This window comes from Anolis sagrei, chromosome 3 (genome assembly GCF_037176765.1).
Source record: "Anolis sagrei isolate rAnoSag1 chromosome 3, rAnoSag1.mat, whole genome shotgun sequence".
NCBI lineage: Eukaryota > Metazoa > Chordata > Lepidosauria > Squamata > Dactyloidae > Anolis > Anolis sagrei.
This window is the reverse complement of record NC_090023.1, coordinates 94,480,700-94,507,916: the sequence shown is the minus strand read 5'-3', so window position 1 is coordinate 94,507,916 and position 27,217 is coordinate 94,480,700. Positions and strand designations below refer to the sequence as shown.

The window sequence follows — 27,217 nt, the reverse complement described above, 5'->3', positions numbered from 1 at the left end:
GGAGCACATGACTCTGACAGCTTTGTTTGCAGGTTCACTAGAACACACAAACCCCCTCACCACGACAAGATGACAATCCATCGAGGGGATAACTGGAATGGCACTATCATGACTGAGTCCTCACTAGACTACCTGCTCCAATGGATACCTTAATGTCCAATATTCTGAACATTTAAGGTATCTCTCTAAATTTTTCATTTGTACATGTAAAGTGTTTCAACAGTACGAATAGCAGCTAATCTTGTTGATGAATGCCCTTAAATGCCTGGCTATCCTCACATCATTTGACTCGTTGATGTAAATGAACCATCACTAGAATTTTCATATAATGTTTTTATAAATTATAAACATAAATTAAGCAGTGTTAGACTTATTGGCTCACACTACCCAGTATTGAGCTGTTTGAGAATTATATAAATAGATTCAAGTTCACACAGCTTTTGGGGTTTTGATAGGTTTTGCTAGTTGTTACCTCTGCATCCACTTCTTCTATTCTTTTTTCAATTCAAAAGTCACACTAGAAGATCTAGAGATTCCTAGAGATGTGTTCTCTCTCTTTAAAAAATAGTGATTTTTATTCATGGAGTTTTCACTTTCATGGGGATTCTGTGCCCCTAATCCCAGAAAATGTGGAGGATTGGCTGTAGTGACTTCTGGTAATCTTGTAAGTGCACACCTCCCAGAAATTAGTCTGTTTTATTTGGGAAAAGCAAAGCACAAACTTAATTTTGAACATAACTTGCAATTGAGCATGAAATTACATTGTTGTAGTGAGTAAGAAATAATTCAAAATAACACCTACATATTCAGATGGTTAGCAAGGTGCACTTGTAAATGGACATAGATGCATTCATTTATTTACACAGGAGTGGATGAAGCTGGTGAAAATATGAGTCTATTGAATTCATTAGATAAATCTCACCTGTAAATGGTTTCTCCATTCTACACTTCACTAATTTCATGTGACAATAGTGCTGTTGTCTGGAACCCTCCGTGCTGCAAACTCTTTCCAGTTCATTGGTGTCTGTAACCAGTTTGCTTAATCGCTGTTCTGAGTTTCTGATGTTACACTTGCAGATTTTCTGGAAATAACTTTTGAAAAATGCAGTGGCCTGGAATAGAGCTCTTGTTCACCTGAAAGGGGTAGGGCAACAAAAGTTATTTTACCACTAGTTGTGCCTGCTTGACAACAGCATATTATCATCTACCCACAATGTCTGAAGAAAAAATTTATAGGTCTTTTTGGAAAATTTCCATCCAACTTTTACATGTGAATGATTTTTGTGTGTATGTGATTGATGGATGTCTTTATTTGCCTCTTGCATTTTGACTAGTGTGGGAAACAAATATTTATTTACTTATATCCCACTCTCGTCTCTTTGATTGAGATGCAAAGTGGCTCACAATATTTTAAAAATACCATTTAAAATCTACAACATATAATTTTTTTGTCAGGAGTGACTTGAGAAACTGCAGGTAGCTTCTGGTGTGAGAGAATTGGCCGCCTGCAAGGACGTTGCCCAGGTGACGCCTGGATGTTCTGATGTTTTACCATCCTTGTGGGAGGCTTCTTTCATGTCCCTACATGGGGAGCTGAAGCTGACAGAGGAAGCTCATCCACGCTCTCCTGGATTCGAACCTGTGACCTGTTGGTCTTCAGTCCTGCTGGCACAAGGGTTTAACCCATTGTGCCACTGGGGGCTACATATCTATATATATATATAAATGTTCTGTGTGTAATGAGTACCTTAAAAACAAAAGAATCAATAAACAAAATCACACCAAATTTGGCAACAAAACGTCTCACAACTCAAGGAGTGACCATCACTCAAAAAATTATGATTTTGTCATTTGGGAGTTGTAGTTCCTGGGATTTATAGTTCACTTACAATCAAAGATCATTCTGAACTCCATCAACGATGGAATTGAACCAAACTTGGCACACAGAACTTCCATGACCAACAGAAAATACTGGAAGGGTTTGGTGGACATTGACATTGAGTTTGGGAGTTGTAGTTCACCTACATCCAGAGAACACTATGGACTCAAACAATGATGGATCTAGACCCAACTTGGCACAAGCACTCAATATGCCCAAATATGAACACAGATGGAGTTTATGGAAAATAGACCTTGACATTTGGGATTCACAGTTCACCAGTAGTCACTGGGATTCACAGTTCACCTACAATCAAAAAGCATTCTGAACCCCATGAACAACAGAATCGGGACAAACTTCCCACACAGAACCCCCATGACCAACAGAAAATACTTAAGGCCATCCAATCCAACTCCCTTCATCAGGGCAAGAAAACGTAATCAAAGTCCTCCTGACAAAGAGCCATCCAGCCATAAATATAGATAGATGATAGATAGATAGATAGATAGATAGATAGATAGATAGATAGATAGATAGATATGATTCACACACTCACAGATATAGTATCATAGATTTGAAAGGGACCCTTAAAGAAGGACAATGGTATGTTGCATGTTCCAGGGTGGGCAAACAAGATACTCTCCACATCAACACTGACAAAGAAAAAGCAAGGAATACAGTTTACCCACAAGCATAAAGAAATTACATATATTAGAAACCAACACTTTCTCATTACTTTATTTTCTAGATCAACAGACTGGGCCACAGCAACGCGTGGCAGGGGACAGCTAGTAATTATTAAAATAGAATTAAACATACACATCAGTTGTTTCTCAAGTCGCTCCTGACACGACAAAAAAAGTTATAATCGCTTTAAATACTTAAAATAGTTAAAATAATTGAAATATTATACAGCACCCCCCTGGCTGCAGTGGTTTGGACCATTCAAAATTTCTGAACACTTTTCAAAAGCAGCCCCAAGTAGAATACATTACAATAATCCAAATGGGGTGTAACTAAGACATGTAGCATCCAATATCTTATGGAATGGGTGCAGCTGGCATACATGTTTTAAATGTACAAAGGCACTCCTGGCCCCTGCAGAAATCTGGTTTCCAGGTTCAACACTGAGTTCAGGAGTACCCCCAAACTGCAGACCTGTGTCTGCAGGAGGAGTCAAACTGGATCCTTATTTCCTGATTTGCCTTTCAACTGTGCAGGAGAAACTTTGTCTTATCTGGATTATGTTTAAACTACCCTCATTCAGTTTTTCTAGAAAGCTAAGAAAATGTCAGAAAGTCCATTTCTTTCATGTAGAGAACTACAAGGTGTAGAAATATGAGTTCCTGCCAAAATAACATCTCTAGAGTGATAGATTTAGGAGCATTGTATGTACGTAGCTCCTGCAGATTGTTATACTAATTAGAGCCTTGGGTAATGCATGGTTTTTCAAGTATCAATTTGAATTTTACATCAGTTTTTTTGTAAGTTGTGCCTTTTCAAGTTTTCATTTTCTTCATCTGCTCAAGATCAAAGGCTATTTTGATTCTGAACCAATATCTGTAATGTAATCTTTAGAAAGATTGTGAATCAGTTTTGAATTTGCAGAGTCTAAATGATAACATTAATTTTTCTATTCGGTCTTGCTTATCTTTAGTGAGCATAGCAAATTGTCTATTCCTTTTAAAATATGAACTGATGGCTGGATAAGTTAACCTTTAAAAGCTCTCTAAAAATAACATGATTGCCTACCTGTTTAAAAGAAGTTATTAGTGAATGAGTACTTTCTACTTACAACTCAATACTCTTTATCTAGTTAAGGATATGACAGGTCAAAATCAACATTTTTCAAAAGGCAAGTAACTCCACTAAGGCCACATCTACACTAACTATTTAGGCTGGTGTAGAAGTGGATCAGCTTTATGGTGTCCAAATAGAGTTGATCTGAGATAATGCCGGATAAGACCACCTTATGCGTTTTTGCCCTGTGTTACTCAAAGTCAGTGAAAATTTTGAATTCTGCCACAGAATTCACACTATCTTCTGACTTATGACCTGTGGGAAAAGTTGGGCTCGTTCTGAAATAGAAGCAGCTGCAACTTTACCCACAATCACCCCATGTTTCCCAGGGTTGGCAGGCCTAGGGACATAGGATGGAAGTCCACTTCCCCCTGCCTTGCACTCTGTGTTTTAGCAGTCTCCAGCTGTGACATAAGTTCTATCTGTCTGCTATCACGTGTTGTAAAATCAGATGGGGTGGCACAGTACACAGGGAAGAGAAGAGGATGGGATATCCTTCCCACCTCTTTTGGAGTCCCATCACCCTGGCACATATCACAGCATTCAACACCTCTGGGCAGTGGTGACTCCCTCCCACTTTCACAGTGGCTGAGGGAGTCCCTATGAGGTTCATACTTGGGACTGATCATGTCTTGGGCAAACTAGATTAACCCCATATTAATCTAGATCTGCCCAAAGTATCACAGCAATTGATCCTTATCTACCAGTCATGTAATCCAATATAGTGTGAATCCCATGTAACTCAGTGGGGTTACTTGTGAGTAGACATGTGTAGGATTTCATTGTCAGTCTTGCTAGATATTCATGAAACATTAATAGCAACTAGATGGAGGTAGGCAGGATATTTTTCCCTTCATTTATCCAGACAATGTAACTGTCTTTACAAGATACTAGTTCTCCACTGCTCATAACACAATGAAAGTAGGAAGCAAACTGTAAAAAAGATGATGATGGTGAAGGTGGTGGTGATGGTGGTGGTGATGGTGATGGTGATGACTATGATTATGATTTACTTTATTTCTTCCACTCCTTTCTTCCCATGGAGATACAAAACGTCTCATAATTACATAACACAACCCAGTACATTTTAAAACAGCAAATAAAAAAATTGAAAACAAATATTATGCCATGGATAAAACACAATTAAGATAAGATAAAATGCTTGTAGAAATAAAATTGCATTTAAAACTGCCCACAGTGTCCCCCTCATCCTCCCCAAAAGCCTGCTGGCAGAAGACGGTAAGGAAGGCAAGCAGGAATGGGTCCTTCCTAGTCTCTCCTGAGAGGGAGCTTCAGAGTCTGGGAGCAGACACTGAAAATGGTCTTTCCCTTTTTTTTCCACCTAACTCACTTGAGCAGGGGGTAGGGCAGCAATAAGGCCCTCTCCAGAGGATTGTAGATTTCTAACAGGTTCCTTCAAATAATCTTGACCTAAGCTGTATCATTGAAATAATCTCAGTTCACACATAGAGATGTCATATGGTGAAGGAACAACAAAGATAGAAGTTATTCCAAAACTCTCCAGTAAAAATCATTGAGGCCTCTTCCACACAACCATATACAATCCAGATTATCTGCTTTTGAACTGGATTATATGGCAATGTAGACTCATAAAATCCAGTTCAAAGCAGATAATGTGGATTTTCTGCTTTGGTGGAGTATATGGTGGTGTAGAAGGGGTCTGAGTGAGTTCATCCAGAGAGCCAATCAATAAGAAAAGAGCTTCACCACAGTTAATGTTGTTTTCTCTAGACCAGGGTATAGAGGAGTGTTGCTCATGGTTTTAATTCAGCCCCCAACATCCTTTATTTAACTGGCCAAGTCTCTACATAGACACTAACGCTGTCTACTTGATGAAAATGCCCTACACCAACCAGTGTTATGATATCTTTGCGAAACATATAAACCTATACCCACCTATCTTTTTTACTTGCCTCCCTTTCTGTCCATCTATCCAAGTTCATGGTGGTAGAAGAAAACAATGAAATTGATAGTTACATCAATTATTGAACCAAGTGATAATTTTAGTAGTAAAACTAAATTTTAGTAGTAAAAACAGAGCAGAGATTTAAAGCAAGAATGGTTTAAATAGGTGACAATGACCAGTTTTGTGCTTTTTCCCAGCAGATGTTTTCCTTAACCTAATTATCTTCCTAAATCCAAATTAGGAGGCATGTTTGTGATACTGGTGGAACTGAAAGAAAGGTCTCTCCTGATTATCTTAGGGCCCAGGTAGACTCACACATGGAGATACGGTCTACCAGATAGCCTGCATCTGAGCCATATAGGGTTTTAATAGCACTTTGAACTGTGCCCAATAACAGATTTCCAGCCAGTTAATCTGTTTTAACAGGGGCATAGTATGCACTTTTATTTATTTTTATTTATTCCCTATATTTATACCCCACCCTTCTCACCCCCGAGGGAGACTCAGGGCGGCCTCACAGACACCATATGGTGTCATCATAATAAAACAATCAACAATGCATTAAAATATTTAAAATATTGAAACAATAATTAAAACAATTGATTAACACGTGCCTATTAAAATCAGAATCTAAATTCCAGTCTGGGTCAAATCATTGCCATAAGTGTTAAAATCTTCTTTTACTTGCTGCTCACTAATCGTACACTTGGTCCCAAAGCCAGGTCTTGATTTTTCTTCTAAAAGACAGGAGGGAGATGGCCATTCTGATGTCTCTGGGGAGAGCGTTCCACAGGCAGGGGGCACTGATGAGAAGGCCCTGTCCCTCATCCCCACCAATCGCATTTGCGATGTCAGTAGGGTCAAGAGCAGGGCCTCTCCAGATGATTTTAAGTTTCATGATGGTTCATACCAGGAGATACGTTCGGACAGATAGTCTGGGCCAGAAACGTTTAGGGCTTTAAAGGTTAAGACCAGCACTTTGAATTGTGCTCGGAAGCTGATCGGCAGCCAGTGGATACAGTTAGCAATTCAGCTGTAGCTATTTGGACCAGTGGATTTTTGAACACTCCGAGGCAGCACCGAGGAGAGTGCTCCAAGCAAATGTAAATAACATGTATTACTGTGACCATATCCGATATCTCAAGAAAGAGGAGCAGTCGATGCGCATTCTGCAAAAGTTCTCCTGATCCCCACAGAAACCTGGGTCTCCAGGTTCAAGGCTGAATCCAGGAAGACACCCAAACTATGAACCAATGTCTTCAAGTGGAGTGTAAAACATGCTGAATCCATGTTCCCTAATTTGCCTTTGGGCTATAATGCAATGAAGAATATGGGAAGTTGCTTCTGGTAAGAATATTCAGTGTTCCAATGCTATTGAAAAAATAATGGCATAATGCTTATTAGCTTTAGTTTTACTAATACTTTTTGGAAGCCAAAATGCCATACCATACGTGATATACACTCATGGAATGAAACAGTAGTTGTATAAGACCAGTTTAAGTGTATTGTGACATTATGTCATCAAATGTGCAACCAAATACACATGTACAGTCATATGTCTAATGCAAAATGCAATCTTCACATTATATGTGTACCTCCATGCAAAAATGCACTGTATACATAACCCTAGGTGCATCTACAGTGTAGAGTTAATGTATTTTGGTATCTCTTTAACTGCCATCACTCAATGTTATGGAATCATAGGTGTTGTAGTTTTACAAAATATTTAGCCTTCTCTGCCAAAGAGTTCTCAGTTGTCTCAAACTTTATAGATGCACCCTCTGCTTTCACAAATTTTTAACTAAATTCAAGCAATCCAACTCAGACAAAACTATCTAACTACTATAATAGGAAAACTTTCACATGTATAAGACATTAGTAGGATTCTGACCCTAAATGTTTTGTGTAGAATGAAAAACTATGACAATATCGAGAAAGGACTACTTCAGGAGTTGTATTCTCATCTTACCTTGTTTGAAGTAATTTGCACTTGAATTGTATCCCAACATTACAATCTCTTGGCCCAGCATTTGCGAGAGACAAGTGAGAACTGTAATGCCATACATTCACAAAAGCCTGATGTGTTCAATGGTGATATACTCAAGGCTAAAGTAATTTCATTTCCCCTTTTAACTAGGCAATTGAGAATGATTTAGGTTGGCCAAAAATAATTATTTTAGTAGAAGTCCTGAGGACAGAGTGTTACTTTTGGTTATAGGTGCATTCTGTTCATCCAAAAATAATCTATGGCCAGATGGTGGTGGGGAAAAACCACATAAAAGCTAGAAAAATAAGATTGACATTGTTTCTGTCAGTAGTAGAAGCACAAACAGTGTATGTGCTAGAGTATAAAGGACCCTTTGTTCAACATAGACTATCAAATGTCATTTGAGGGTTTTGAATGGCCAAACAGCTCTGGTTCCTGTAGTTTGGTTTTCAACTTTAATACTCCAGCATTATCACCCATATCTCAAACTCTGTTTCATGACTACTTATTGTCTCTTTTTATCTTACAGATTGAGGCTCCTTCACCCAGAATTCTGAAATCAGAAATACTTCAAAAATTATCCACATGGCAGACTGAGGTAGCTTTCTGGATTATTAAAGTTACTAAAAAATATTGACTAAGCTACCTGTATCAGGTATGTAGAATAAATAAATATTCTGTTTAAACTTGGGTCCCATCTCCAAGATATCATATTATGTACATTTATGCAAATACAGGTATTCCAAAATCCAAAAAACAAACAAACCCTGAAATCCCTGAAATCCCAAACTCTTCTGGTGTCAAGTATTTTGAATATATCATGTTCAATCTATATTCCATTGTTTCATAATTTGTCATGCCTTCATTGTTCAGCAGAATCCATAGAAACCTATGCAATCTACCAATTAACAAGTTGTGATCCCATTTTCTTTCTTTTATTTGTGATTTATACCACAAAATTAAGAGCTGCTCAAGTTCTTCCACTGATTGAAATAGAAGAAGAAATACTACCACCTTCCTCTTCAATGCTATTCACATTGTGGCTGGAACTGTTCTATAACCTCTGCCAACTCTCTTTCTGTTCCTCAAAGCCATGCAGCATACAGACAGAATTCTGTCAAGAGCAGAGCTGCCTGAACTATTCTTCACTTAGATGGCAAGACTTAAATCCCTGGCTTTGAGAAGACCATTTTCAAAACTAGGCACTCTATGTTGGAAATGTAAAAAAAAAGAAGAAAAAGAACCTTGATCTGTTTCATTCTTTTAGATGTAGTGGAAGTGTTTTGTTGTTTATTCGTTCAGTCGCTTCCGACTCTCATGACCTCATGCACCAGCCCATGTCAGAGCTCCCTGTGGAAGTGCAGGAAAGCAAGACAAAATTCTGATTGATGATTAGATAACATTTTTATTAGAAGAAAGTTGGATAGAATTAGAGCCATAATTGTTTTTACTTTGGATTCTTATGGGAATTTCTACATTAGAAAAAGAGCATGGAAGGTTATTGTGGCATTTAGTGGCAGCTGCATGAATAGCTCATACTAAATATTGGGAAAGTATACACATTCTTTCACATGAAGATTGGTTAAGAAAAAAGTATTGGCAGTAATGAAAATTGATAAATTAACATATTTATTAAGGAATAGATCTGATAAATTATTTTGAATTATTTGAATTTATTTACAGAGTATCTGAAAGAATGGAAGGCCATGTAATGGTAACTAGGTTTGAGGAGTGAAATTTGAGTCACTTGATTATAGGGATCGAGTAGATGTATAAAATTGATATTTTGTCTTGTAAATTGGTATTTAGGGTTGGGTATATAAAATATACAAATAATATCTGTGAAAAGGATGTTTTGTTTATCCATGCTATTCTTATCAAAGAGGGTGTGATGTTAATATATAATAGGGAAGCTACTTTTCCGTTGCTAATAGAGTTGAATTTTTATTACCTGTCTCTCATTGCCCTTTGTCCCTGGTCCCCACATGGCAAAGAAGAAAAGTGTTTTTCGATTGAAATCCATCCAAAACAATTGAACAGAAATAACATCTAATGTAGGCCTATGAGTCTACTTTCATGAGCTTACTCCTGTATGATTTTTAACATTTTCTCCTGCATGATTTTTAAATATTTTTTAAAACATCTGATGAAGAAATCCATGGAGCTTTGAAAGTTTGCATGATGGATTTTGTGCACTTCACTTGGCCAATAAAGTTATCATTCTTCTGTGGATTTTCTCACATCAAAATTTTGCATGAATGTTAAAAGTCCCCAAGAAGCAATAACAAAATTCTCTCACTTGCTTTCACGAACATGATTTGTGATGGCTTGTAAAGCAGGCAGTGAAAAAAACATGTTTGCCAGCTGTGACCCAGGCACTGTTTTTCCATTGTTTGCCCCTATACACAACTCCCCAGAAGATTCAGGAAGTGTGAGAAGAACTATGCAAGCCTTGATTGTCAGATGTCTCATCACACCAGCTTCGACAATAGATGAACTCAGAATGACCTTGAAGTTTACAAACTAATGAGATTGGTTATGTAAGTGAGAGCATACAAATGCAACATCCAGCAGTATAGCTGGGTGTGACTTTAGAAGACCAACTGGAGCGAAAAACACATACTTAATTGACTGCAGAGTTCTTGTCAACACTGGGCAAGATGAATAATTTAAGATTACTTTACTCTTCAAATGTAAAATTAGGTTTACCCATTTTGGTTGACTAAGCAGTACTGGATTGTTGTAAGCAGTACTAATTGTGACAGTTTAGTTAATACTTAGACAAATGTATGTATTCTGTCATTTAGGGATTCACTATGATTTCAGTGAAAAAGGATTTCTATTTTAATTTTTCAGTAAAATGTATCAAAATATTTTTTAAAAAATCACAAAACTAAATAAGTACTTACATTTCAGTACACTGTAACTAAAATCAGTTCCCACTGTTTACTAACTGGATATTATTTGCTACATTGAAGATGAATTGCGTTTGTGTAGACCTGCCTGAAATTTTGCAAATGAGATTAATACTGATACAAACATCTAACTTATGGTTTCATAGTTATTTGTATGCAAGTTCCATGGAGAGTCATTGATGAAAACCAATGTGACTAGATCATACACCAGTCAAACATATTAGTGTATTGCTTTCAGTTATTGATTTATCTGTCATTTTATTACATTAGGATGCATAGTGATACTTTGTTGAACATACATTTGTTGAACTTGGCTGTTATTTATTTGGAAGCATATTTATAACAAAAGTCTATAATCTTTTTACACTTACCTGGAAGCTTAGATGGGGAAAAATAAGATTTCCCCATAAATATGCACAGAAGGTGCTGTCAAGCCTAGAATAATCATACAATACAAAATTAATTTATCCAAGCAATTTTAAAAATAGAAATCTTCCTTGCCATTTCTTTTGCCATCTGCTCTCATCTTTTCTTTCTCACCAGTTGTCCTCTGATAGTCACTATGAATTTATTAACTGAAGAATTTTTAAATAGCTATATTTCAGTTTCCTTTAAATCAGATTTGTATTGGGGCAATCTTTCTGCCCTTCTTAAAGAAAATGTCTGGTTTACTGAAGTCAGATATCTTGGGTCATAAACTATGTACCATTGCCCTGAAGAAATAGTTTGAGGCATGATTAAGATAGACATCCACAAACCCATAGTCCAACTGAAGGATCTTTGCAGTTGCTTCAGGGCAGCGGAGTGATATTGCGGCCAATTAAATCCAATTGAGTGCTTTTGTTTTACCATGTAATTATATAAAAGAGGATAGGAAAATAAAACTTATCAATGGAATGTTTCATGAACCCATTGAAACATCATCTTTCTTACATGGCAGTATTTGTCCTAAGCATTTTTATTAAGTGGTATGACTATTACACTGTAAGATCTGCCTGAAAATGTTCTGCAGTCTGCAATGAAATGAATATACTATCCCAATATCTAATTCAAAGTGTCTGTCTCTTTGTGAATTCCAGTATTCAAATCCACATTCTTGATTGTGTAGTCACTAAACCTGTTGTTTCATCTAATGAGAAAAATAATAATAGTAAGGTTTTGGAACCAATCTGTCAACAGCCTTCAGTATCTCTTGAATAAATACTTTGAATTTCTGTAACTTTTCCAGTATGTTGGTGTCATGCACCTTCAATTAATTCTTAAAATATGAAAACCATAAGATGAACCTATTACATGCTTTCTTGACAAGATCTGTTGAGAGCAGGTCTGACTTTGCCTTCATCTGTGACTGAGAAAGTGTGATTTGCCCTGGGCCAATCACTGAGTTTTCATGGCTGAACAGAATCGGATCCTGATTGTCACAGTCCTATGTCAGCATTCAAACTACCACAAAATGTTAGATCTGTTGCCATTAATCTATAGTAATTTCCACTACAGTACATATTTATTAACCAATTTTGACAAAACTTGGTGTTTATTGTCAATCAAGTCCGCAAGCTCAGTACCAATGAACTTTCTCAAAACTTTGGTTCTTTGGGTCCATTTTGCATGGACCTTAGGGTGAAATGTCAAGAACTGTAAGTGCTACTTGTCAAACTTTTATTTCATTCAGGAAAGGGGGTGGGGAGAAGAAAGAGATGATAGTGCCTGTCTTTCCCAAAGCTCAAGGCCTGTAAATCCACCCTGGGTCCCCTCAGGAAGACAGGGCAGAATATAAATATAAAGTTATTTATTTATTTATTTATTTAAATGCTAGAGACCTGAAACTTAGTCTGCATTTCAGAATTGTTTTGTTTTTGGACTAGATTAATTAGTTGAACAGACAAGAGGCCACATCATAATACAGACAACAAAGGGTTTTTCAATAATTAAAACTGATTAATCTTTTTTTAAAGAATATCCTACAGAGTCCCCTATGCAGCCAAGGTCTCTAAGTTTCATGCTGCCCCTATTGTAGGACATCAGGCATAGCAGAAATGCATTCAGTGCTGTGGGAATCTGAAACATATGCTCTCTCTCACCAAGAATTTAATCATTCATTTGAATGTCTTGGGAATATTAGCTGTGGAACCAGCTACATATGCTTGCAAGCCTATTGCATGTAAGATAACAGTTCCCTCCTGAGATCATGATTCCTTGTCTTGTAAATTAGTAGCTGACTTCAGCTACCCAAGGCCTTGGATTCAGGGATGTACTGCACAAACAAAAAGATAGTGCTATTGATGCAATTTTTTCTGTCCTTTAGAAATACATACAGCTCATATCCTATCACACATAATTTCACAGAGTATGTGAAGCTTCAGGTGCAAATTTATAGGACATGAGCATTAAGAAAGAAAGAGCCAAAAATCTTGTATTTTATTGATCTATTTGGATCCAATCAACAACAATGTATGTGTTTTTAACAAATTGCTATTGACACCTATATCTACTAGTATGCACAGGTAACAGACATCTTTCGATAATATCCAAAAGTACTGTATATTGATGCCAACATCCTGTTTGTGGAAAGCATCTTTGTCGGTGAGTACAAATTTGTTCACTCCCTGTTATGAAACATTTGTGTCCCATTAAAGATATCCTAAACATTCTGGAAACCAAACTCACTATTGAATGGGAGTACAAAAAAATTACAAATACAAATTTAGTGAGGTTAGCATAAGACCGCATCTATTAATAGGCTGGTTTGTAACTAGGCATTTTTCAGACAAAAGGCAGAGGCAAACAATTCCCATTTTCTATGGCATAAAGTAATTGTTTTTCTTCTTGTTAGAATTTTCTTGTTCTATCAATTGTATTTCTTTAAAGAGAATGTTTAATAGCTCTTGTACGCTTTGAATTACATTTTATAAAGGGACAAACAAAAGAAATGAAAAGGAAATCTATTTAGTCAGTTTCCTAATTTGCTCTCTAAAACATTTCATTTTGTAAAGTTTAGAATTAATCAAGTTTAGAATTAAAAAATTATCAAGTACTAAGTACACCATATCAAAAAATATTTCAAAGCTTTTTGAATTCATTCTTCAGTGTTTTCCATGCATTAAAAAAAAACAACGCCCACAAAATGTTAGTGTTAAATATAAAAGCTTGGCACATCATCAAACAAAGCAAACATTTTTTTTTGGGGGGGGGGGGTTGTCTGGATTGCTACTACTACTACATTTTCACATTTTTGGAATTAAAATTGTACACAAGTTTTTAAAATGAAATCTTTTTTTTATTAAATGGATCCTGAACTTTGAATATGTCATAAGAAAATTAGTTAACAAAAGGAAGCAGACTTTTGTTATACATAATTATTGTGTTATAAAGATCAGTACAAAAAAGTCTTCGTTTTGAAAGGTTTCTGTAACCACACCTTAATCTGCATTGCTTAAAAATACTGATCAATTGGAATACAAAACCAGATAATACCAGTTGAAGACTTGCCTTCACATTCTTTCCAATATGGTTTGTCAGGTGATGAGTTTATTTGAGGCTATAATTTTTAAGAGGCATTAAACTCAAATGACCCAAACTAGGCCCTTAAGAAGCAAACATGCATGAGCAGAAATGCCCCCCCCCCCCTTTTTTGCAACACTTACACAAGTTTACAAAACTTGACATGCGCTGACAGGACAGCCTTTTGTGAACAAGTAACTTAGTGTAACAAGGATGGATCAAAAGTGATATATTTACCTAAGCAAGGTCAAGCTTTTGCTAACACACCCACAGTGCACTGACATTTGAAAGATAATGAGGACGTGAGCAACTTACTTGAGAAAGAGCTAAAATTCTAATGTGAAGTGGCACAATGTAAGTGCTGAGTGGTGCAAACATGTCTGATTGACAAGATCATTATTTACACTTGATGAAGAACAAAGAGAGAGAGAGAAAAGGGTTATTTTGCTTCAGGAAGCTTCAGGAAACTTCAAGAAGACATGAGAACCTGCTTGACAACTCTACGTGTCTATATGAGCTTGCTCAACATATCACTCCAAGAAGTGCTCTCTCCCTAGAGTTGAAAAGTTTACACAGAAATTGTTTAGCATCCTGTTGAGCAGTTAAAATGTTTAAGTTAGAGTAATGATGCATGCTTCAGTATTCATGCTTGCAATCCCGGTAATATTGCTCACTTCCTAAGGACATCAGGCTTGCTCCAACTCTGGCAGTCTTTAAGAACAGCTTGAAGACATGGTTGTTCCAGTGTGCCTTCCCAGAATAATGATCCAATAGCACTTTATATTGTTTTAGGTCTGCTTGTATGTTCCACAAACGCCCCACCACTTTTTCGCCCATGTCCAGCCTTATTTTTTTAATTTTTAATTACATTCGGCCTACCCATAGATTTTAAAGTGTGTTGTCCTACTGTTAATGCTTATGTTATTGTTTTATTGTTTTTTGTTTGATTTTAATTGTTTGTATTGTTGTTATTGCTTGTATTGTTGTATTTGGGCTCGGCCTCATGTAAGCCGCACCGAGTCCCTTGGGGAGATGGTAGCGGGGTATAAATAAAGTTGATTGATTGATTGATTTATGCTTAAAAATGCAATTCAACTTACCCTAGCAGCTGGCAGCCATGCTGAGTAACAGAGGTCAGGGTAAAGTAGGAATAAATATCCAGTTCCCTTCTGACAATGATTTCTGATGACACAATGGCATCATTTAAACTGCCACATAATGCAGTTCCAAACTGCATCATATGGCAGTGTAAATGGGTCCAATAAGAAATGCAACTCTGGCCATTGCACTGTCCATTATTGGCAGTAGGATGCTGGAAGAATCTTCTCAATGCACATCCATTACCAGCAGACCAGAGCTCTGACATTCAGTGTAACTGCTGGCTGTTCGGAGAGTCTGATTAGAGGACCATGCATTTATAACTGCATATAGGATGTAGGATCTTGGCCATTGTGTATGTTTTCAATTATGATTCAAATCTATTTTAAACTACTTTATCTGCATGGTTTTAATATAACTGTTTTAAATAGTTTTTAACTTCTGCAATATAACATTTAAGCTAAATATTTTTATGTGATTTTAAGCTGCCTTAGTTCCCAATTTATTCAGTAAAATGAATGTTATTTTTGAAATAAGTGGGTTTAAATCTTTCCTTGCTACTTACAGGGTGTGGGGAGACGATGACACAATTTTCTCTCTTATTTTTATATTTGCATTGTTCCATGAATTTGTAAATGTTTTCTTTAATCTCTTTCCAATATAATTGCTAGTTTTAACTCTTGGAAGGCATGAGAGTCAACATTGACAAGTCCAAAGCATTTATTTTTCAGTTTGTAATATACTTTTTAAAGAGAGAGAGAGATTTTTTTAATGATCTAGACTCTGTTATATGGTATTTATGTGAGGAAAGACTGCCTATGTATGCTGGATTGAGATCATATCCCACTTACTCCAGAAATTTCTGTGAACAATTTCTAAAGTATGTTTTCTGGTTATATGTGCTGCTCATCAGATAACCTCTAAGTCAGATCCAATAAGCACAGAATAAATGTTCCAGGTATTTTATTTAAGCAACAAAATAGTTATCCAATATCAGATATGAGGATACAATTATGTCTTTGAAACATAGGCTTGGATCTGTGTTCAAGCTGACAAACTACACAATTCGACAAGCTGACCTTATCTGAAGGAAGCTGACATTCCTTTTTGACATTCAGCATCTTATGTTCTGCTGACATTTCAAAGGCTTTACCCCCAAAAGGGGGGGGGGGGGCTTCTTTGTTTCTAATAGCTATCAAATAACAATATCCAGTACTGTTTTACTATCATACTGTGGTTTTTAAATGACTTGTTGTGATATCTGAATGTGACCATTTACACATTAGTGGAGTCATCTTAGAAGGTTCTGGAGGATAGTTATTGGGCCAAACCATATCAAATTCAACTAATTAGATATAAGTAGACCATTGGCAAGCTTTTGTGAATTTTCGGTATTTTTTCAATATATTCAGGACTTTATTGCTTGTAATAGTTTCCCATTAAAGAAAAGGCTTCATTTATAGCATATCCCTTTCTGTTCTTAATTCAACACTACTGATTGAAGACAGGGGTGGCATATTTTGAAGAATGAAAAATGTCTGATCACTATGATGGGTTTCACTTTAAATCCTCCTATATATATATAAATCTGTTAGGTGGGTTCAATGGGACAGCAAAACTCTAAAAAACCCCAACGAAACTGCACCAAAATTGCCATGCCCCAAGGACAACCCACTCGGTACAAACTAATCCATTCAAAATTGAAAACAACACAACCACACACAGAAAAAACGGCAAAACAACTGAGCATGCGCACTGGCGCAAAGTCCCCAGCGCGCGCGCACACATGGCTGAACGGCCAACGCACCCTCCGCACTTCCCTCCCTCCCTCGCCCTGCCCAGCACGAACACGTAGCCGCCCACACACACACACACACACACAACGCAACTTCCCCCTGCCCCCTTCCCTCCACCCCCTCCTTCATCTGACCCCTCCCATGCTGCCTCCAAGCCCCGCTCCGCACACTCCAAGCTTCGCCGCACCGCATCCCCACCGGAAAGGCACGCCCCCTCCCTTCGCCCCACCCCTTCCCTCCGTGACTTACTCCTTCCCTCCTCCCACCACCTCCGGAAAGACACGCCCCCTCCCTTCACCCCACCCCTTCCCTCCCTGACTCACTCCTTCCCTCCTCCCTCCTCCCTCCCCCTCCAGAAAGACACACCCCCTCCCTTCGCCCCACCCCTTTCCTCCGTGATTCACTCCTGGAAGGAAAGGGGTGGGGCGAAGGGAGGGGGCATGTCTAACCGGAGAGGGAGGGAGGAGGGAAGGAGTGAGTCATGGAGGGAAGGGGTGGGGTGAAGGAAGGGGGCGTGTCTTCAAAGTCGCTCCCTCCCTTCGCCCCACCCCTTCCCTCCCTGACTCACTCCTTCCCTCCTCCCTCCCCCTCCAGAAAGACACGCGCCCTCCCTTTGCCCCACCCCTTCCCTCCCTGACTCACTCCTTCCCTCCTCCCACCCCCTCCAGAAAGACACACCCCCTCCCTTCGCCCCACCCCTTTCCTCCGTGATTCACTCCTGGAAGGAAAGGGGTGGGGCGAAGGGAGGGGGCATGTCTAACCGGAGAGGGAGGGAGGAGGGAAGGAGTGAGTCATGGAGGGAAGGGGTGGGGTGAAGGAAGGGGGCGTGTCTTCAAAGTCGCTCCCTCCCTTCGCCCCACCCCTTCCCTCCCTGACTCACTCCTTCCCTCCTCCCTCCCCCTCCAGAAAGACACGCGCCCTCCCTTTGCCCCACCCCTTCCCTCCCTGACTCACTACTTCCCTCCTCCCACCCCCTCCAGAAAGACACACCCCCTCCCTTCGCCCCCACCCCTTTCCTCTGTGACTCACTCCTGGAGGGAAAGGGGTGGGGCGAAGGGAGGGGCCGTGTCTAACCGGAGGGGGTGGGAGGAGGGAAGGAGTGAGTCATGGAGGGAAGGGGTGGGGCGAAGGGAGGGGGTGACTTTGAAGACATGCCCCTCCCTTCGCCCCACCCCTTCCCTCCATGACTCACTCCTTCCCTCCTCCCACCCCCTCCAGAAAGACACGCCCCCTGCTTCGCCCCACCCCTTCCCTCTGTGACCTTGAGTATGGGAGTTGTAGTTCACCGACATCCAGACAGCACTGTGGACTCAAACAATGATGGATCCAGACCAAACTTGGCATAAGCATTCAATACGCCCAAATATAAACACAGATGGAGTTTAAGGGAAATAGATCTTGACATTTGGGAGTTGTAGTCACTGGGATTCAGAGTTCACCAACACTCAAAGAGCATCCTGAACCCTACCAACGACAGAATTGGGGCACACATGCCACACTGAACCCCCATGACCAACAGAAAATACTCAAGTTTACACACAAGCATAAAGAAGGGGGAGGAAGGAGGGATGCCAGAGGGAGAAAGAGAGAGAGAGAGGGGGGGGGGAAAGGAAGGAGTGTGAGAGAGAGAAAGAGGGAAAGAGAGCGAGGGAAGGAAGGAAGAGAGGCCAGGCAGAGATTTCAAAACTCTTACTAAAGGCCACAGCAACGCGTGGCAGGGCACAGGTAGTTATATGTATAAGCTGTGATCATTGTGACTAGAAGTATTCCTGATCTTATTTATATGTAAACAACAAATGTTAATTTATTGTTTTGCAATATTTCTCTGGGTACTTCAGCAATATCCTAGCACAGACTGTTTATCCACTACCAAGCACTCCAGGCTTCCACAACTGTCCCGCAAGGAAAGGCAACAGCAAGAAAAATAATCAAATGGTCTAAAGAGCTATGGACTGCAGAAGGAACAATAGATAGAAGGTATTGAGAAGAGGAAAGGGGAGATAAACATCCAGGTATTCTACAGGAAGCCCACAATCTCTCCATACTCCATACTTGAGCTTCACCATTCTCCTTTTGCCCCCATGCCCCTCTCTATAGCACACATGTCAAATACAAGTCTGAATCTGGCAAGCCATGGCATTTTATGTGGCCCATGGGCCTTTCAATGATAGGGAAAGATAGTTACATTTATACAGTCTTACAATTACAAATGGCCCTTTGAAGGCAACAACAAGGCTGAGGTCCCCATTGGTGAAAGTGAGTTTGACATTTCTGCTCTTTAGGTATCATTGATACAGAGCTAAATTCTTAAGCTATAATCTGGGCCATCCCTAGTGAGAGGATATTCTCTATACTGGGGGGGGGGGGGGGGGCATGTTGTCCCACAGACTTCCAATAGACTTTTAAAGCCTGCTTGCTTCTAAAGGCCCTATCTACACTACTGCATTTTAAGGCAGTTAAACTGCATTATATGAATCTACGCTGATCATACAATGCAAGTTTTAAACTCCATTATATGGCAACATAGATAGGACCTGAAATTCAGAAATAGAGGACATATCCAGCCATTTAAAAAGCCCCTGGGACAGAAGTTTTAGCTCAGAAAAAGAGGACATGCCTGGGGAAAGAGGACATATAGTAACCCTCTTAAAGTATTATAATTTTATTGTTTGTCCTTATATTAAAACTTTGCCCTTAGTTAATAGCACTGTATTCTTCAAGAATAAATGATAAAGGAAGAAATGTTATTAGTAAATCATTACATAAATCATTCTGTTGAATCAAATTGGAATGTTTATAAAATGGAATATTTTCAGATACTGACAAAAAACATTGTGTGATTCTTCAATGAACAGTCATGACAAAAATGTTTGCAAAGACAATAAAAATGGAATTCCCTGCTCTAAAAAATATAGTACTTCATCCTGAATGGGCATTGCTGTGGAGTGAGCTGTTAATTCCTGACTCCTCTTATAGGTATACAGGAAAGTGAATAATTTCACCAAATATAAAACTAACTGGAACTTTATGAAGTGAAGTTTTTATATGATGAGAGGATTTTCCTTGCAAAATATGCTTACATTATAGTCTCTGCCTTTGTTCAATCCTCTCTGTGAATGTGACCATTATTTTTCTTACCTGCTGTTGCACAGTGCCACGTTCTTTATCTGAATAAGGTTCTTCGCCTATAGCCCAATCAGTGAAGAATCATGAAGTGAACATAAGGCTACCATGGAGTCAATAAGACTTGACTATATGGCTGTCTCATTAATGATAATAAAGTATCTTAGTAGTTCTTACTCTGAAAGTGGAAAAAATAGGTAATGTAATCATATTACCCAGGATCTAGGCTGCCCTGCTGTACAGAACTTGTGGTTCTTTGTCTTCCAGAGAGGACCATACATGTGAAATCTGGTATTATTCATCTGTACTACTTAACTTTCAATGAGATGTGCATTTTTGGATTTGCCGTTTGTAATCTCTTTCAGCCCTGTACATGGCTGAGGCTGCTAAATGATTGATTCATTGTGCTGCTTTGTGATTGTGTACAATTTTATCTTAATTAGATTTTTATCTATTACACATTGTCCAGAAACTATTGGCTATAGTATGAGTAATACATGCTTAAAAAAGCAAGAAAGAATGAATAATGAATAATTTCTGTCCACAGCTATTCATCTGTGAGTCAATATATTAGGATGAAATCATTTGGTCAAATAGCCTTGGAAATAAATATGCATTTTCACCCATTTCCAATGACACATTCTGCCTTTTGCAAATCACTCAAATGGGTTTATATCTATTGGAGCACAAATGTTTGGGAAATACACCCCCAATTTTGGCTTAACTCTAGAATGTTTTCCAGCTCAAATTTCCTGATAATAGAGACTTAAGAGTGAACCTACAGTGTTGTAAGAAGATGGCAGTTCTCCATTAATCTAGGCCTAAATCTAATCGTTAGCATCAAGTTAGCATCAATTTCTAAATCAATGAGATTTTATTAAGTCAATAGGTATATACCATTCAATAGTTCTTCTATAGTTAGGTCTAGCAACTGAATTTAGACCATAATATAGGCGTGGGACTTTAAAGGGTAACCAAAGCACCCCATTTGATTGCCTGCTAGTTTCAGACCTAGAGTCCATGATACCAGGCCAAAATTTCAAAGCAACCTGCAAAATGTGTTTTTTTAAAAATTACATTTAATGTTGATAAGCATAACAAATCCTCCTAAAGCCTAAATGTACTACTATGAACTACTGTATGGTGCATCTATATAACACAGCTTGAAGCTAGCCCAAGTGGAGTCCACCCCCACCCCAGATATTGTCCTGCAGCCAACCAGAGTATATTCCCACGTCAGGCTAGAAATGAGGTTGGGAAAAGGCAAAAATGCTTGTCAAGACACTGCTAGTGCTGGCACACTTGCAAAAAAGATGACCAGAACATAAATAGGTACAGTATTTCCCCGGGAGGGAAACCACATCATTCCAATGAGATTTCTCTCTTTCCATCCCTTGCATGATCCAGCACTGATTCCAAACAGACATGGAGATCTATAGCTCAGCATCAGCACATCTCAGCACACTGGTTAAGAAAGTAATAACAACAACAACAACAACAACAACAACAACAACACACTTTATTTATAGTCCGCTCTGTCTCTCTGAGGGGACTCAGGACAGATACACATATATTGGCAAAAATTCAATGCCTTTTATACAGTGAACAACAATGACATACAATTTCACAAATAAATGCAAAAGTTTCCCTTTCCATGTCCGGCTTGTAGAGGCGATGCTTAACTCTGGCCATGGGGATGTGCTTTTGTTCTATTTTTCCATGCCAAGGAGCCTGTTCTTCATAGGCCCTCCTGGTTGTGTTTCACTGAATGGCTGCATGGTGCCTTTTACCTTCACACCGAAGAGGTACCTATTGATCTACTCACATTTGCATGTTTTTGAACTGTTAGGTTGGCAGAAGCTAGGGTTAACAGCAGAAGCTCACTCTGACTCGTGGCTTTGAAATGCCCACCTTCTTGAAAGTAAGTTTTCTGCAGTTAGCAGTTTAACCCACTGTTCTACTGCTGCTCAAGGTTCTGGTCTGTGAACAGTGAATACCGTGTCAGCCTCAAACTAGTTCCTATGGCTAGTATTTAATGCATAACTCTTAATAATATCACCAGGAGCTGACCTTAGGACTCAGGTTTTGGTATGTAAATCTCAGGGTTTTGACTGATCCTGAATAGCCAACTCTAAATCCACTGTAAATCATCTACAAAATCACTTCTCTTTCTTATCTTATTTCCAGCAACATCTATTCATAATAGTTCTTTTGAATACCACTAGCCTACTGGATTCAATAATGATTGATTTCACCTGGAGTTACTAGAGTAAAATGTTCTGAGGTTTGTAGCTTAAAATAGCATATAGATTGGCTAGCCAGTTTTATGTTACCATTTGTAAATCTACAAGGCCAGAAGTTTTAATGAATGCCTTTTAAAAGTACAGGGTAAAGCTGGCAAGAATATATATGGCTGTAATTTTAGGCAGATGTTTGAAAGTGTGAAAATTCCATTCAAGAGTGAACTTTCTGTTAGATATTGCAAAGAAAGTTTGTATGTGATTTTTCTATTTTTCCCACTAGGAACATCTTTTTTGTGATTTATTTTTCACCCATATCTTTCACTTCTCCCAATTATATACATCCTGCCAACACATGCTGAAAAAGTGATATATTAAAGACTATTGAAGGAGATGTGTGTATGCCTGGAAATATGCATGTAGTAAAACAATGTATTGGCCCCATTTTCACTTTTTGAAAAGCATTGCATTAAGAGAGAACAAAATAAAATTAACTCAAAAACAGAAACAGAAACATTGCACCAGTAAGGACAAACAGAGCCACAGAAGCATTTAGCCTCCTTTTTCTGTCTTTAGACAGTGATAAAGAGGGGTGTACATAAATCCTGTTACTTGTTCAAACACTTTTATGTTATGTATGAAACTGGAAATTGGGATGTAAGAAGAAATACAAAGCTGTTATGGATGAGTATGTATGTATGTATGTATGTATGTATGTATGTATGTATGTGTGTGTGTGTGTGTGTAGGCACTCTCCTAGGGTGCTTCCAGACAGAGAAGTCCATGCCAACCTGAGTTTAAAAACCTGAGATCAGGGCAGCTGTCTCTCCCCACACTGGCTTTCATCTTCTGAAGTGTCTACAACACGTTCAACACTCACAAAGTATTTCAATATTTTAGGACAGTACTATCCGAATGCTGGAGCTGTTTAGGTAATGAAAAAAGGGACTAAAGTGAAGCTATGTCATAAAATTAATAAGATGAAGACAAATCACAAAATTAATATTGGAAAGAAAACGTTTCAACTTCTGTTCATAGCAACTATCTAAATTTATTTTTTAGAAATATCAGTTGATACTGGGAAAGACACCATTCTCAGATATTTAGCAACTAATTCTGGTTGCTTCTTATAGCAACAACAGAGGCACTCCATGTGGCCAGCTTCTGATCAAAGGGCATTTAATATAATACCAAGTTTTTAAACTTTGTGTTTTTAAAATACATTTTCAACTGTACCCTTGGTTTGCTTCTGATACGATAAATAAAGCAACTATTTTTTTCTCTTTGTGCTTCTTCTCTTTGTATCACATTGCCTATAGACAATGTGGGAGAGGTTGATGGTGGACTGTGTGTGAGTTTAGTTATAGTCGTGTTTTAAAACATCAATTCATTCATATATTTATCCATTGGTTCATTATTGATTTTAAGACAATGGATTATTATTGAATTTAATTGGAGGAATTGCTCTGATAAAGTGACATTCATAAGAATAAATAAAATACATTTAAGTAACTAACTAAATAAACCATAAAACAGGAGGGTTTTTTTAAAAGTAGTCATGCATAGGTCAGCAAAATTTAAACATTAATAAAGGCAGCAGCCTAAATTCCCATAAATGTGGTTGCCTTAAAGCAGCTTTTTAAACACTTCCATAATTTTAAACCAGAAGCATGGAAAGACTTGTACTGAAAGCAAGTTACAACAGATACATTTTTAAAGCCCAGTGAAGTGCTTTTAATGACAGGGTTCCCTTTTACACTATAAAATTCTAGCACCAAATTCTGCTTTAATTGGCATGGCAAAAACTTTCATATTCTGGGGCTTCCAGTTTGCTGTGGTGCTTGAAGCCTCTGGCTGAGTATTCTAAATGTCCCTACCCAATCTCCAAATTCCAGGAATTTATAAAAAGTGAAGAAGACAAGAATAAATATTGGCAGAAAAACCCTGTGATAGATTTGCCTGCATGCCTCCAAAGTGCTGATGCACATCTCTGCAGGAAATTGGGGGGGGGGGGAGGATTAGAATCTGCCCAGCAGTTTGAAGCCACCTCCCTGACCTTAAAACAGTTACAGGCATGGCTGTCTAATTAACCACACAGCCAAACCAGTTCATGCCAAACTGCTTCCAAGGCCTCTTCTATACTGTCCTTATACAAAGGGACTCGGGGCGGCTTACAAAGGCACTCCAGAGTGCAGCATATAACATAAAATGGTGCATAAGTATAAAACAATAACACATAAAATTATAACAACAGCCACTACCAACACACATAACATAAAGTAAAACTGCTCAATTTTAAAAAGATGTCACACTGAGAGCGGGGCTTGTTTTCTGCTGGGTTAGGAAGTCAGGAAGAAAGTATATACACATCTTCTTGAAATACATCAATAACACATTATAATCCTAAAGGCAGAATGGCTGAAAACAAATACTTGAAGAGGCAGCAAGGTACAATCCTCACTGATGTTTGATTACCATTTGTCCCCACCTTTTCTAACTGGCATCAGCCAGGTGCTCACCTGAGCGCAGATTGGGCATGGTTGCTGGGTACTCCAGGGTTAATGGGATTGTACGTGGTGACCCCAATTTTGAACTGGATTATATGAGTCTCCACTGCCATATAATTTGAGATAAGCAGCTAATCTGGCATCAGATCCTAGAATATAAGGACACTGTAGAAGGGGCCCAAGCTGCATTATAGTGACAGTGTAGCAGTGCCCTGTATAGCATGAATGGGCTCAGGGTGAAATGGAGGTGGCAGACAAGGGGACTCCACAACTTGGATGATACTATTGAGAGCTAAACTACATATTTCTCTCCTTATATACATGGTGGCTTCATCTGGATTTGTTCACACTACACAGATATAGTACTACAATTCAACTTTGACTGTCATGTGAATATCCCATGGAATCCTGGGTTTTGCATTATAGGGAAGGTCACTGAGAATTATCTGCCAGAATGGTCAAATCGGGTATCAATTTAATTTGGAACAAAGCAGAGTTTACCTGCTTTGAACTGAATTAATTCTTGTTTCCTGGAGGTGTCATTTGAATGCATCCATTTTGGGCACAGTCTGGAAGGGACCTCAGTCAGTATAGGTTAATACATTAACTGGTGGATTCCTGAAGCAGTAGATCCAAAAAGTAACTGTTTTCAACTCTGGACCATCTTTACTATAAAGATGATTTGCAAACACTAAAGTTGTTTTTGAACTATATCATAACAGTTGCTGCAAAAGTGGAACATTTTGGGTCTGTTACAGCTGCTAGAAGAAGGCTGGAAGATTCTTTGCTTCCTAGCATTTGAGAAAACCCTTGTGGATGGGAGAGATTCCAGGCTTATATGTTAAATTTTTAGTAGCACTTTTGGGCATCGTACTGGAGCGAGACCATAAATGGGAATTCTAAAAAGATATGGGTTTGTAAGTCTATGAATTCATAAATGCTGAACAGGATGTCATCCAGCATACATAACTCAGAGCAGCTGTGTCCAATAAAAAGGCTTAAATGTACACACACACACACACACACAAAAATGCACACACACAAATGCACAAATAATAATCATCCATTTATCTATCTATGTTCTTTCTATGATGTAAGATCTAGATGTGATTTATATGAGTGTTGTGTGTCTTCAAGTTGTTTCTGACTTACAGAGATCCTAAGGCTAATCTATCACAGAGTTTTATGTGGATGAGCATGTCTGACTCACCCAGGGTTACCCAGTGGTTTCCATGGCCAAATAGGGAAATGGACCCTGATCTCCAGTTTTAGTCCAACACACAAATCACTACACCATGATGGTTCTCATCTAAAGATAAATATATAGTTGATATACTTAACTTATAGATAAAATTATAAATTGTTATTATAGATACTCTATCTAAAGAGGAAGAGAATTGATTGTATATTTCTCACTGTCATCACTAAAGTACAACTATGTTGTTGTTCATTATGATGTAATATCTCAGGTTCACAGAGAGCGCATTGGAAAGCTATCGAGTAAGTACCCAGACAGAGGAAATATGCCAAAAGTTGTGTCAAAATGTCATCCTTATGTAACATTTCCAGAGACGATCCCACAAAAAGAGACTGAACAGAATATAAAAATGCAGGCCAGAAAACTGGAACAAAATCTGGAATGTATCATATTCCTTCAGGGGGCAAAGCCATTTATAAGGTGTCTCTTCATAGCAAGGGCTCTGCTTTACATCAGATTGATAGAACAGCTCATTTTTAAAAGTTGTGACCATATGTTGTTAAATGTCTGCCATCTTAGAGTTTCCTGCCTGACAATTATTTGTGTGGCACTGCCAGAACATCTTATAAGAATTTTCCTTTTTCTTGTTAGTAGCTTTTTAAGGTTCTTTACTTTTTGGCTTTATGTTTGCAATATACTTTTTTGTTCAAGTCAGAGTTGTTTTTACTAAAGCCCTGGCACTTTCTAGATTGAACGTTATTTTTATACATTGCTGTTAGAATTCCATTAGCCTGGAGCTTTTAGGTCCTACTACACTCAGGAGGTCTCATTAGGATCTGAAAACCATCAATCAGTTCAAGAGGGACTGCTTGCAGCAGTGCCCCAAGTGTGCATTTGGACAGAAGGCAGAAACTAAGTTGTCTGCTTGGAAAACTGCATAATCCAAGCAAATGTGTTGTCTTTTAAGTGTCCTACAGAGCACAAAATCTAACCTTTATATAAGACAGTTTTACAAAGATTGGTGAATGTACCAATCACTGCTGCCAGAAAAAAAAAAAAGAAATACCCCCAAATCCCAACATATGGTTGTGGTTACCAATGTTTAAAGACTGCCTAATGGAGAAATAAGTTTTAAACAGAATCAGAAAATGGCAATCGCAACATTGAAGCTTGGCAGCCAAAATTATGACCCCCCCCCCCCACTATTATATATTGCCAAACAAAATAATGTTGCCTGAGTGAGACA

At 38.4% G+C, this 27,217-nt stretch overlaps 1 pseudogene; it reads right to left on the bottom strand.

Moving 5' to 3' along the window:
* The window catches only part of LOC137096567 (claudin-34-like), a 77,382-nt pseudogene extending 52,578 nt beyond the window's left edge, over positions 1 to 24,804 (bottom strand).
* Positions 24,805 to 27,217: the final 2,413 nt, after the last annotated feature.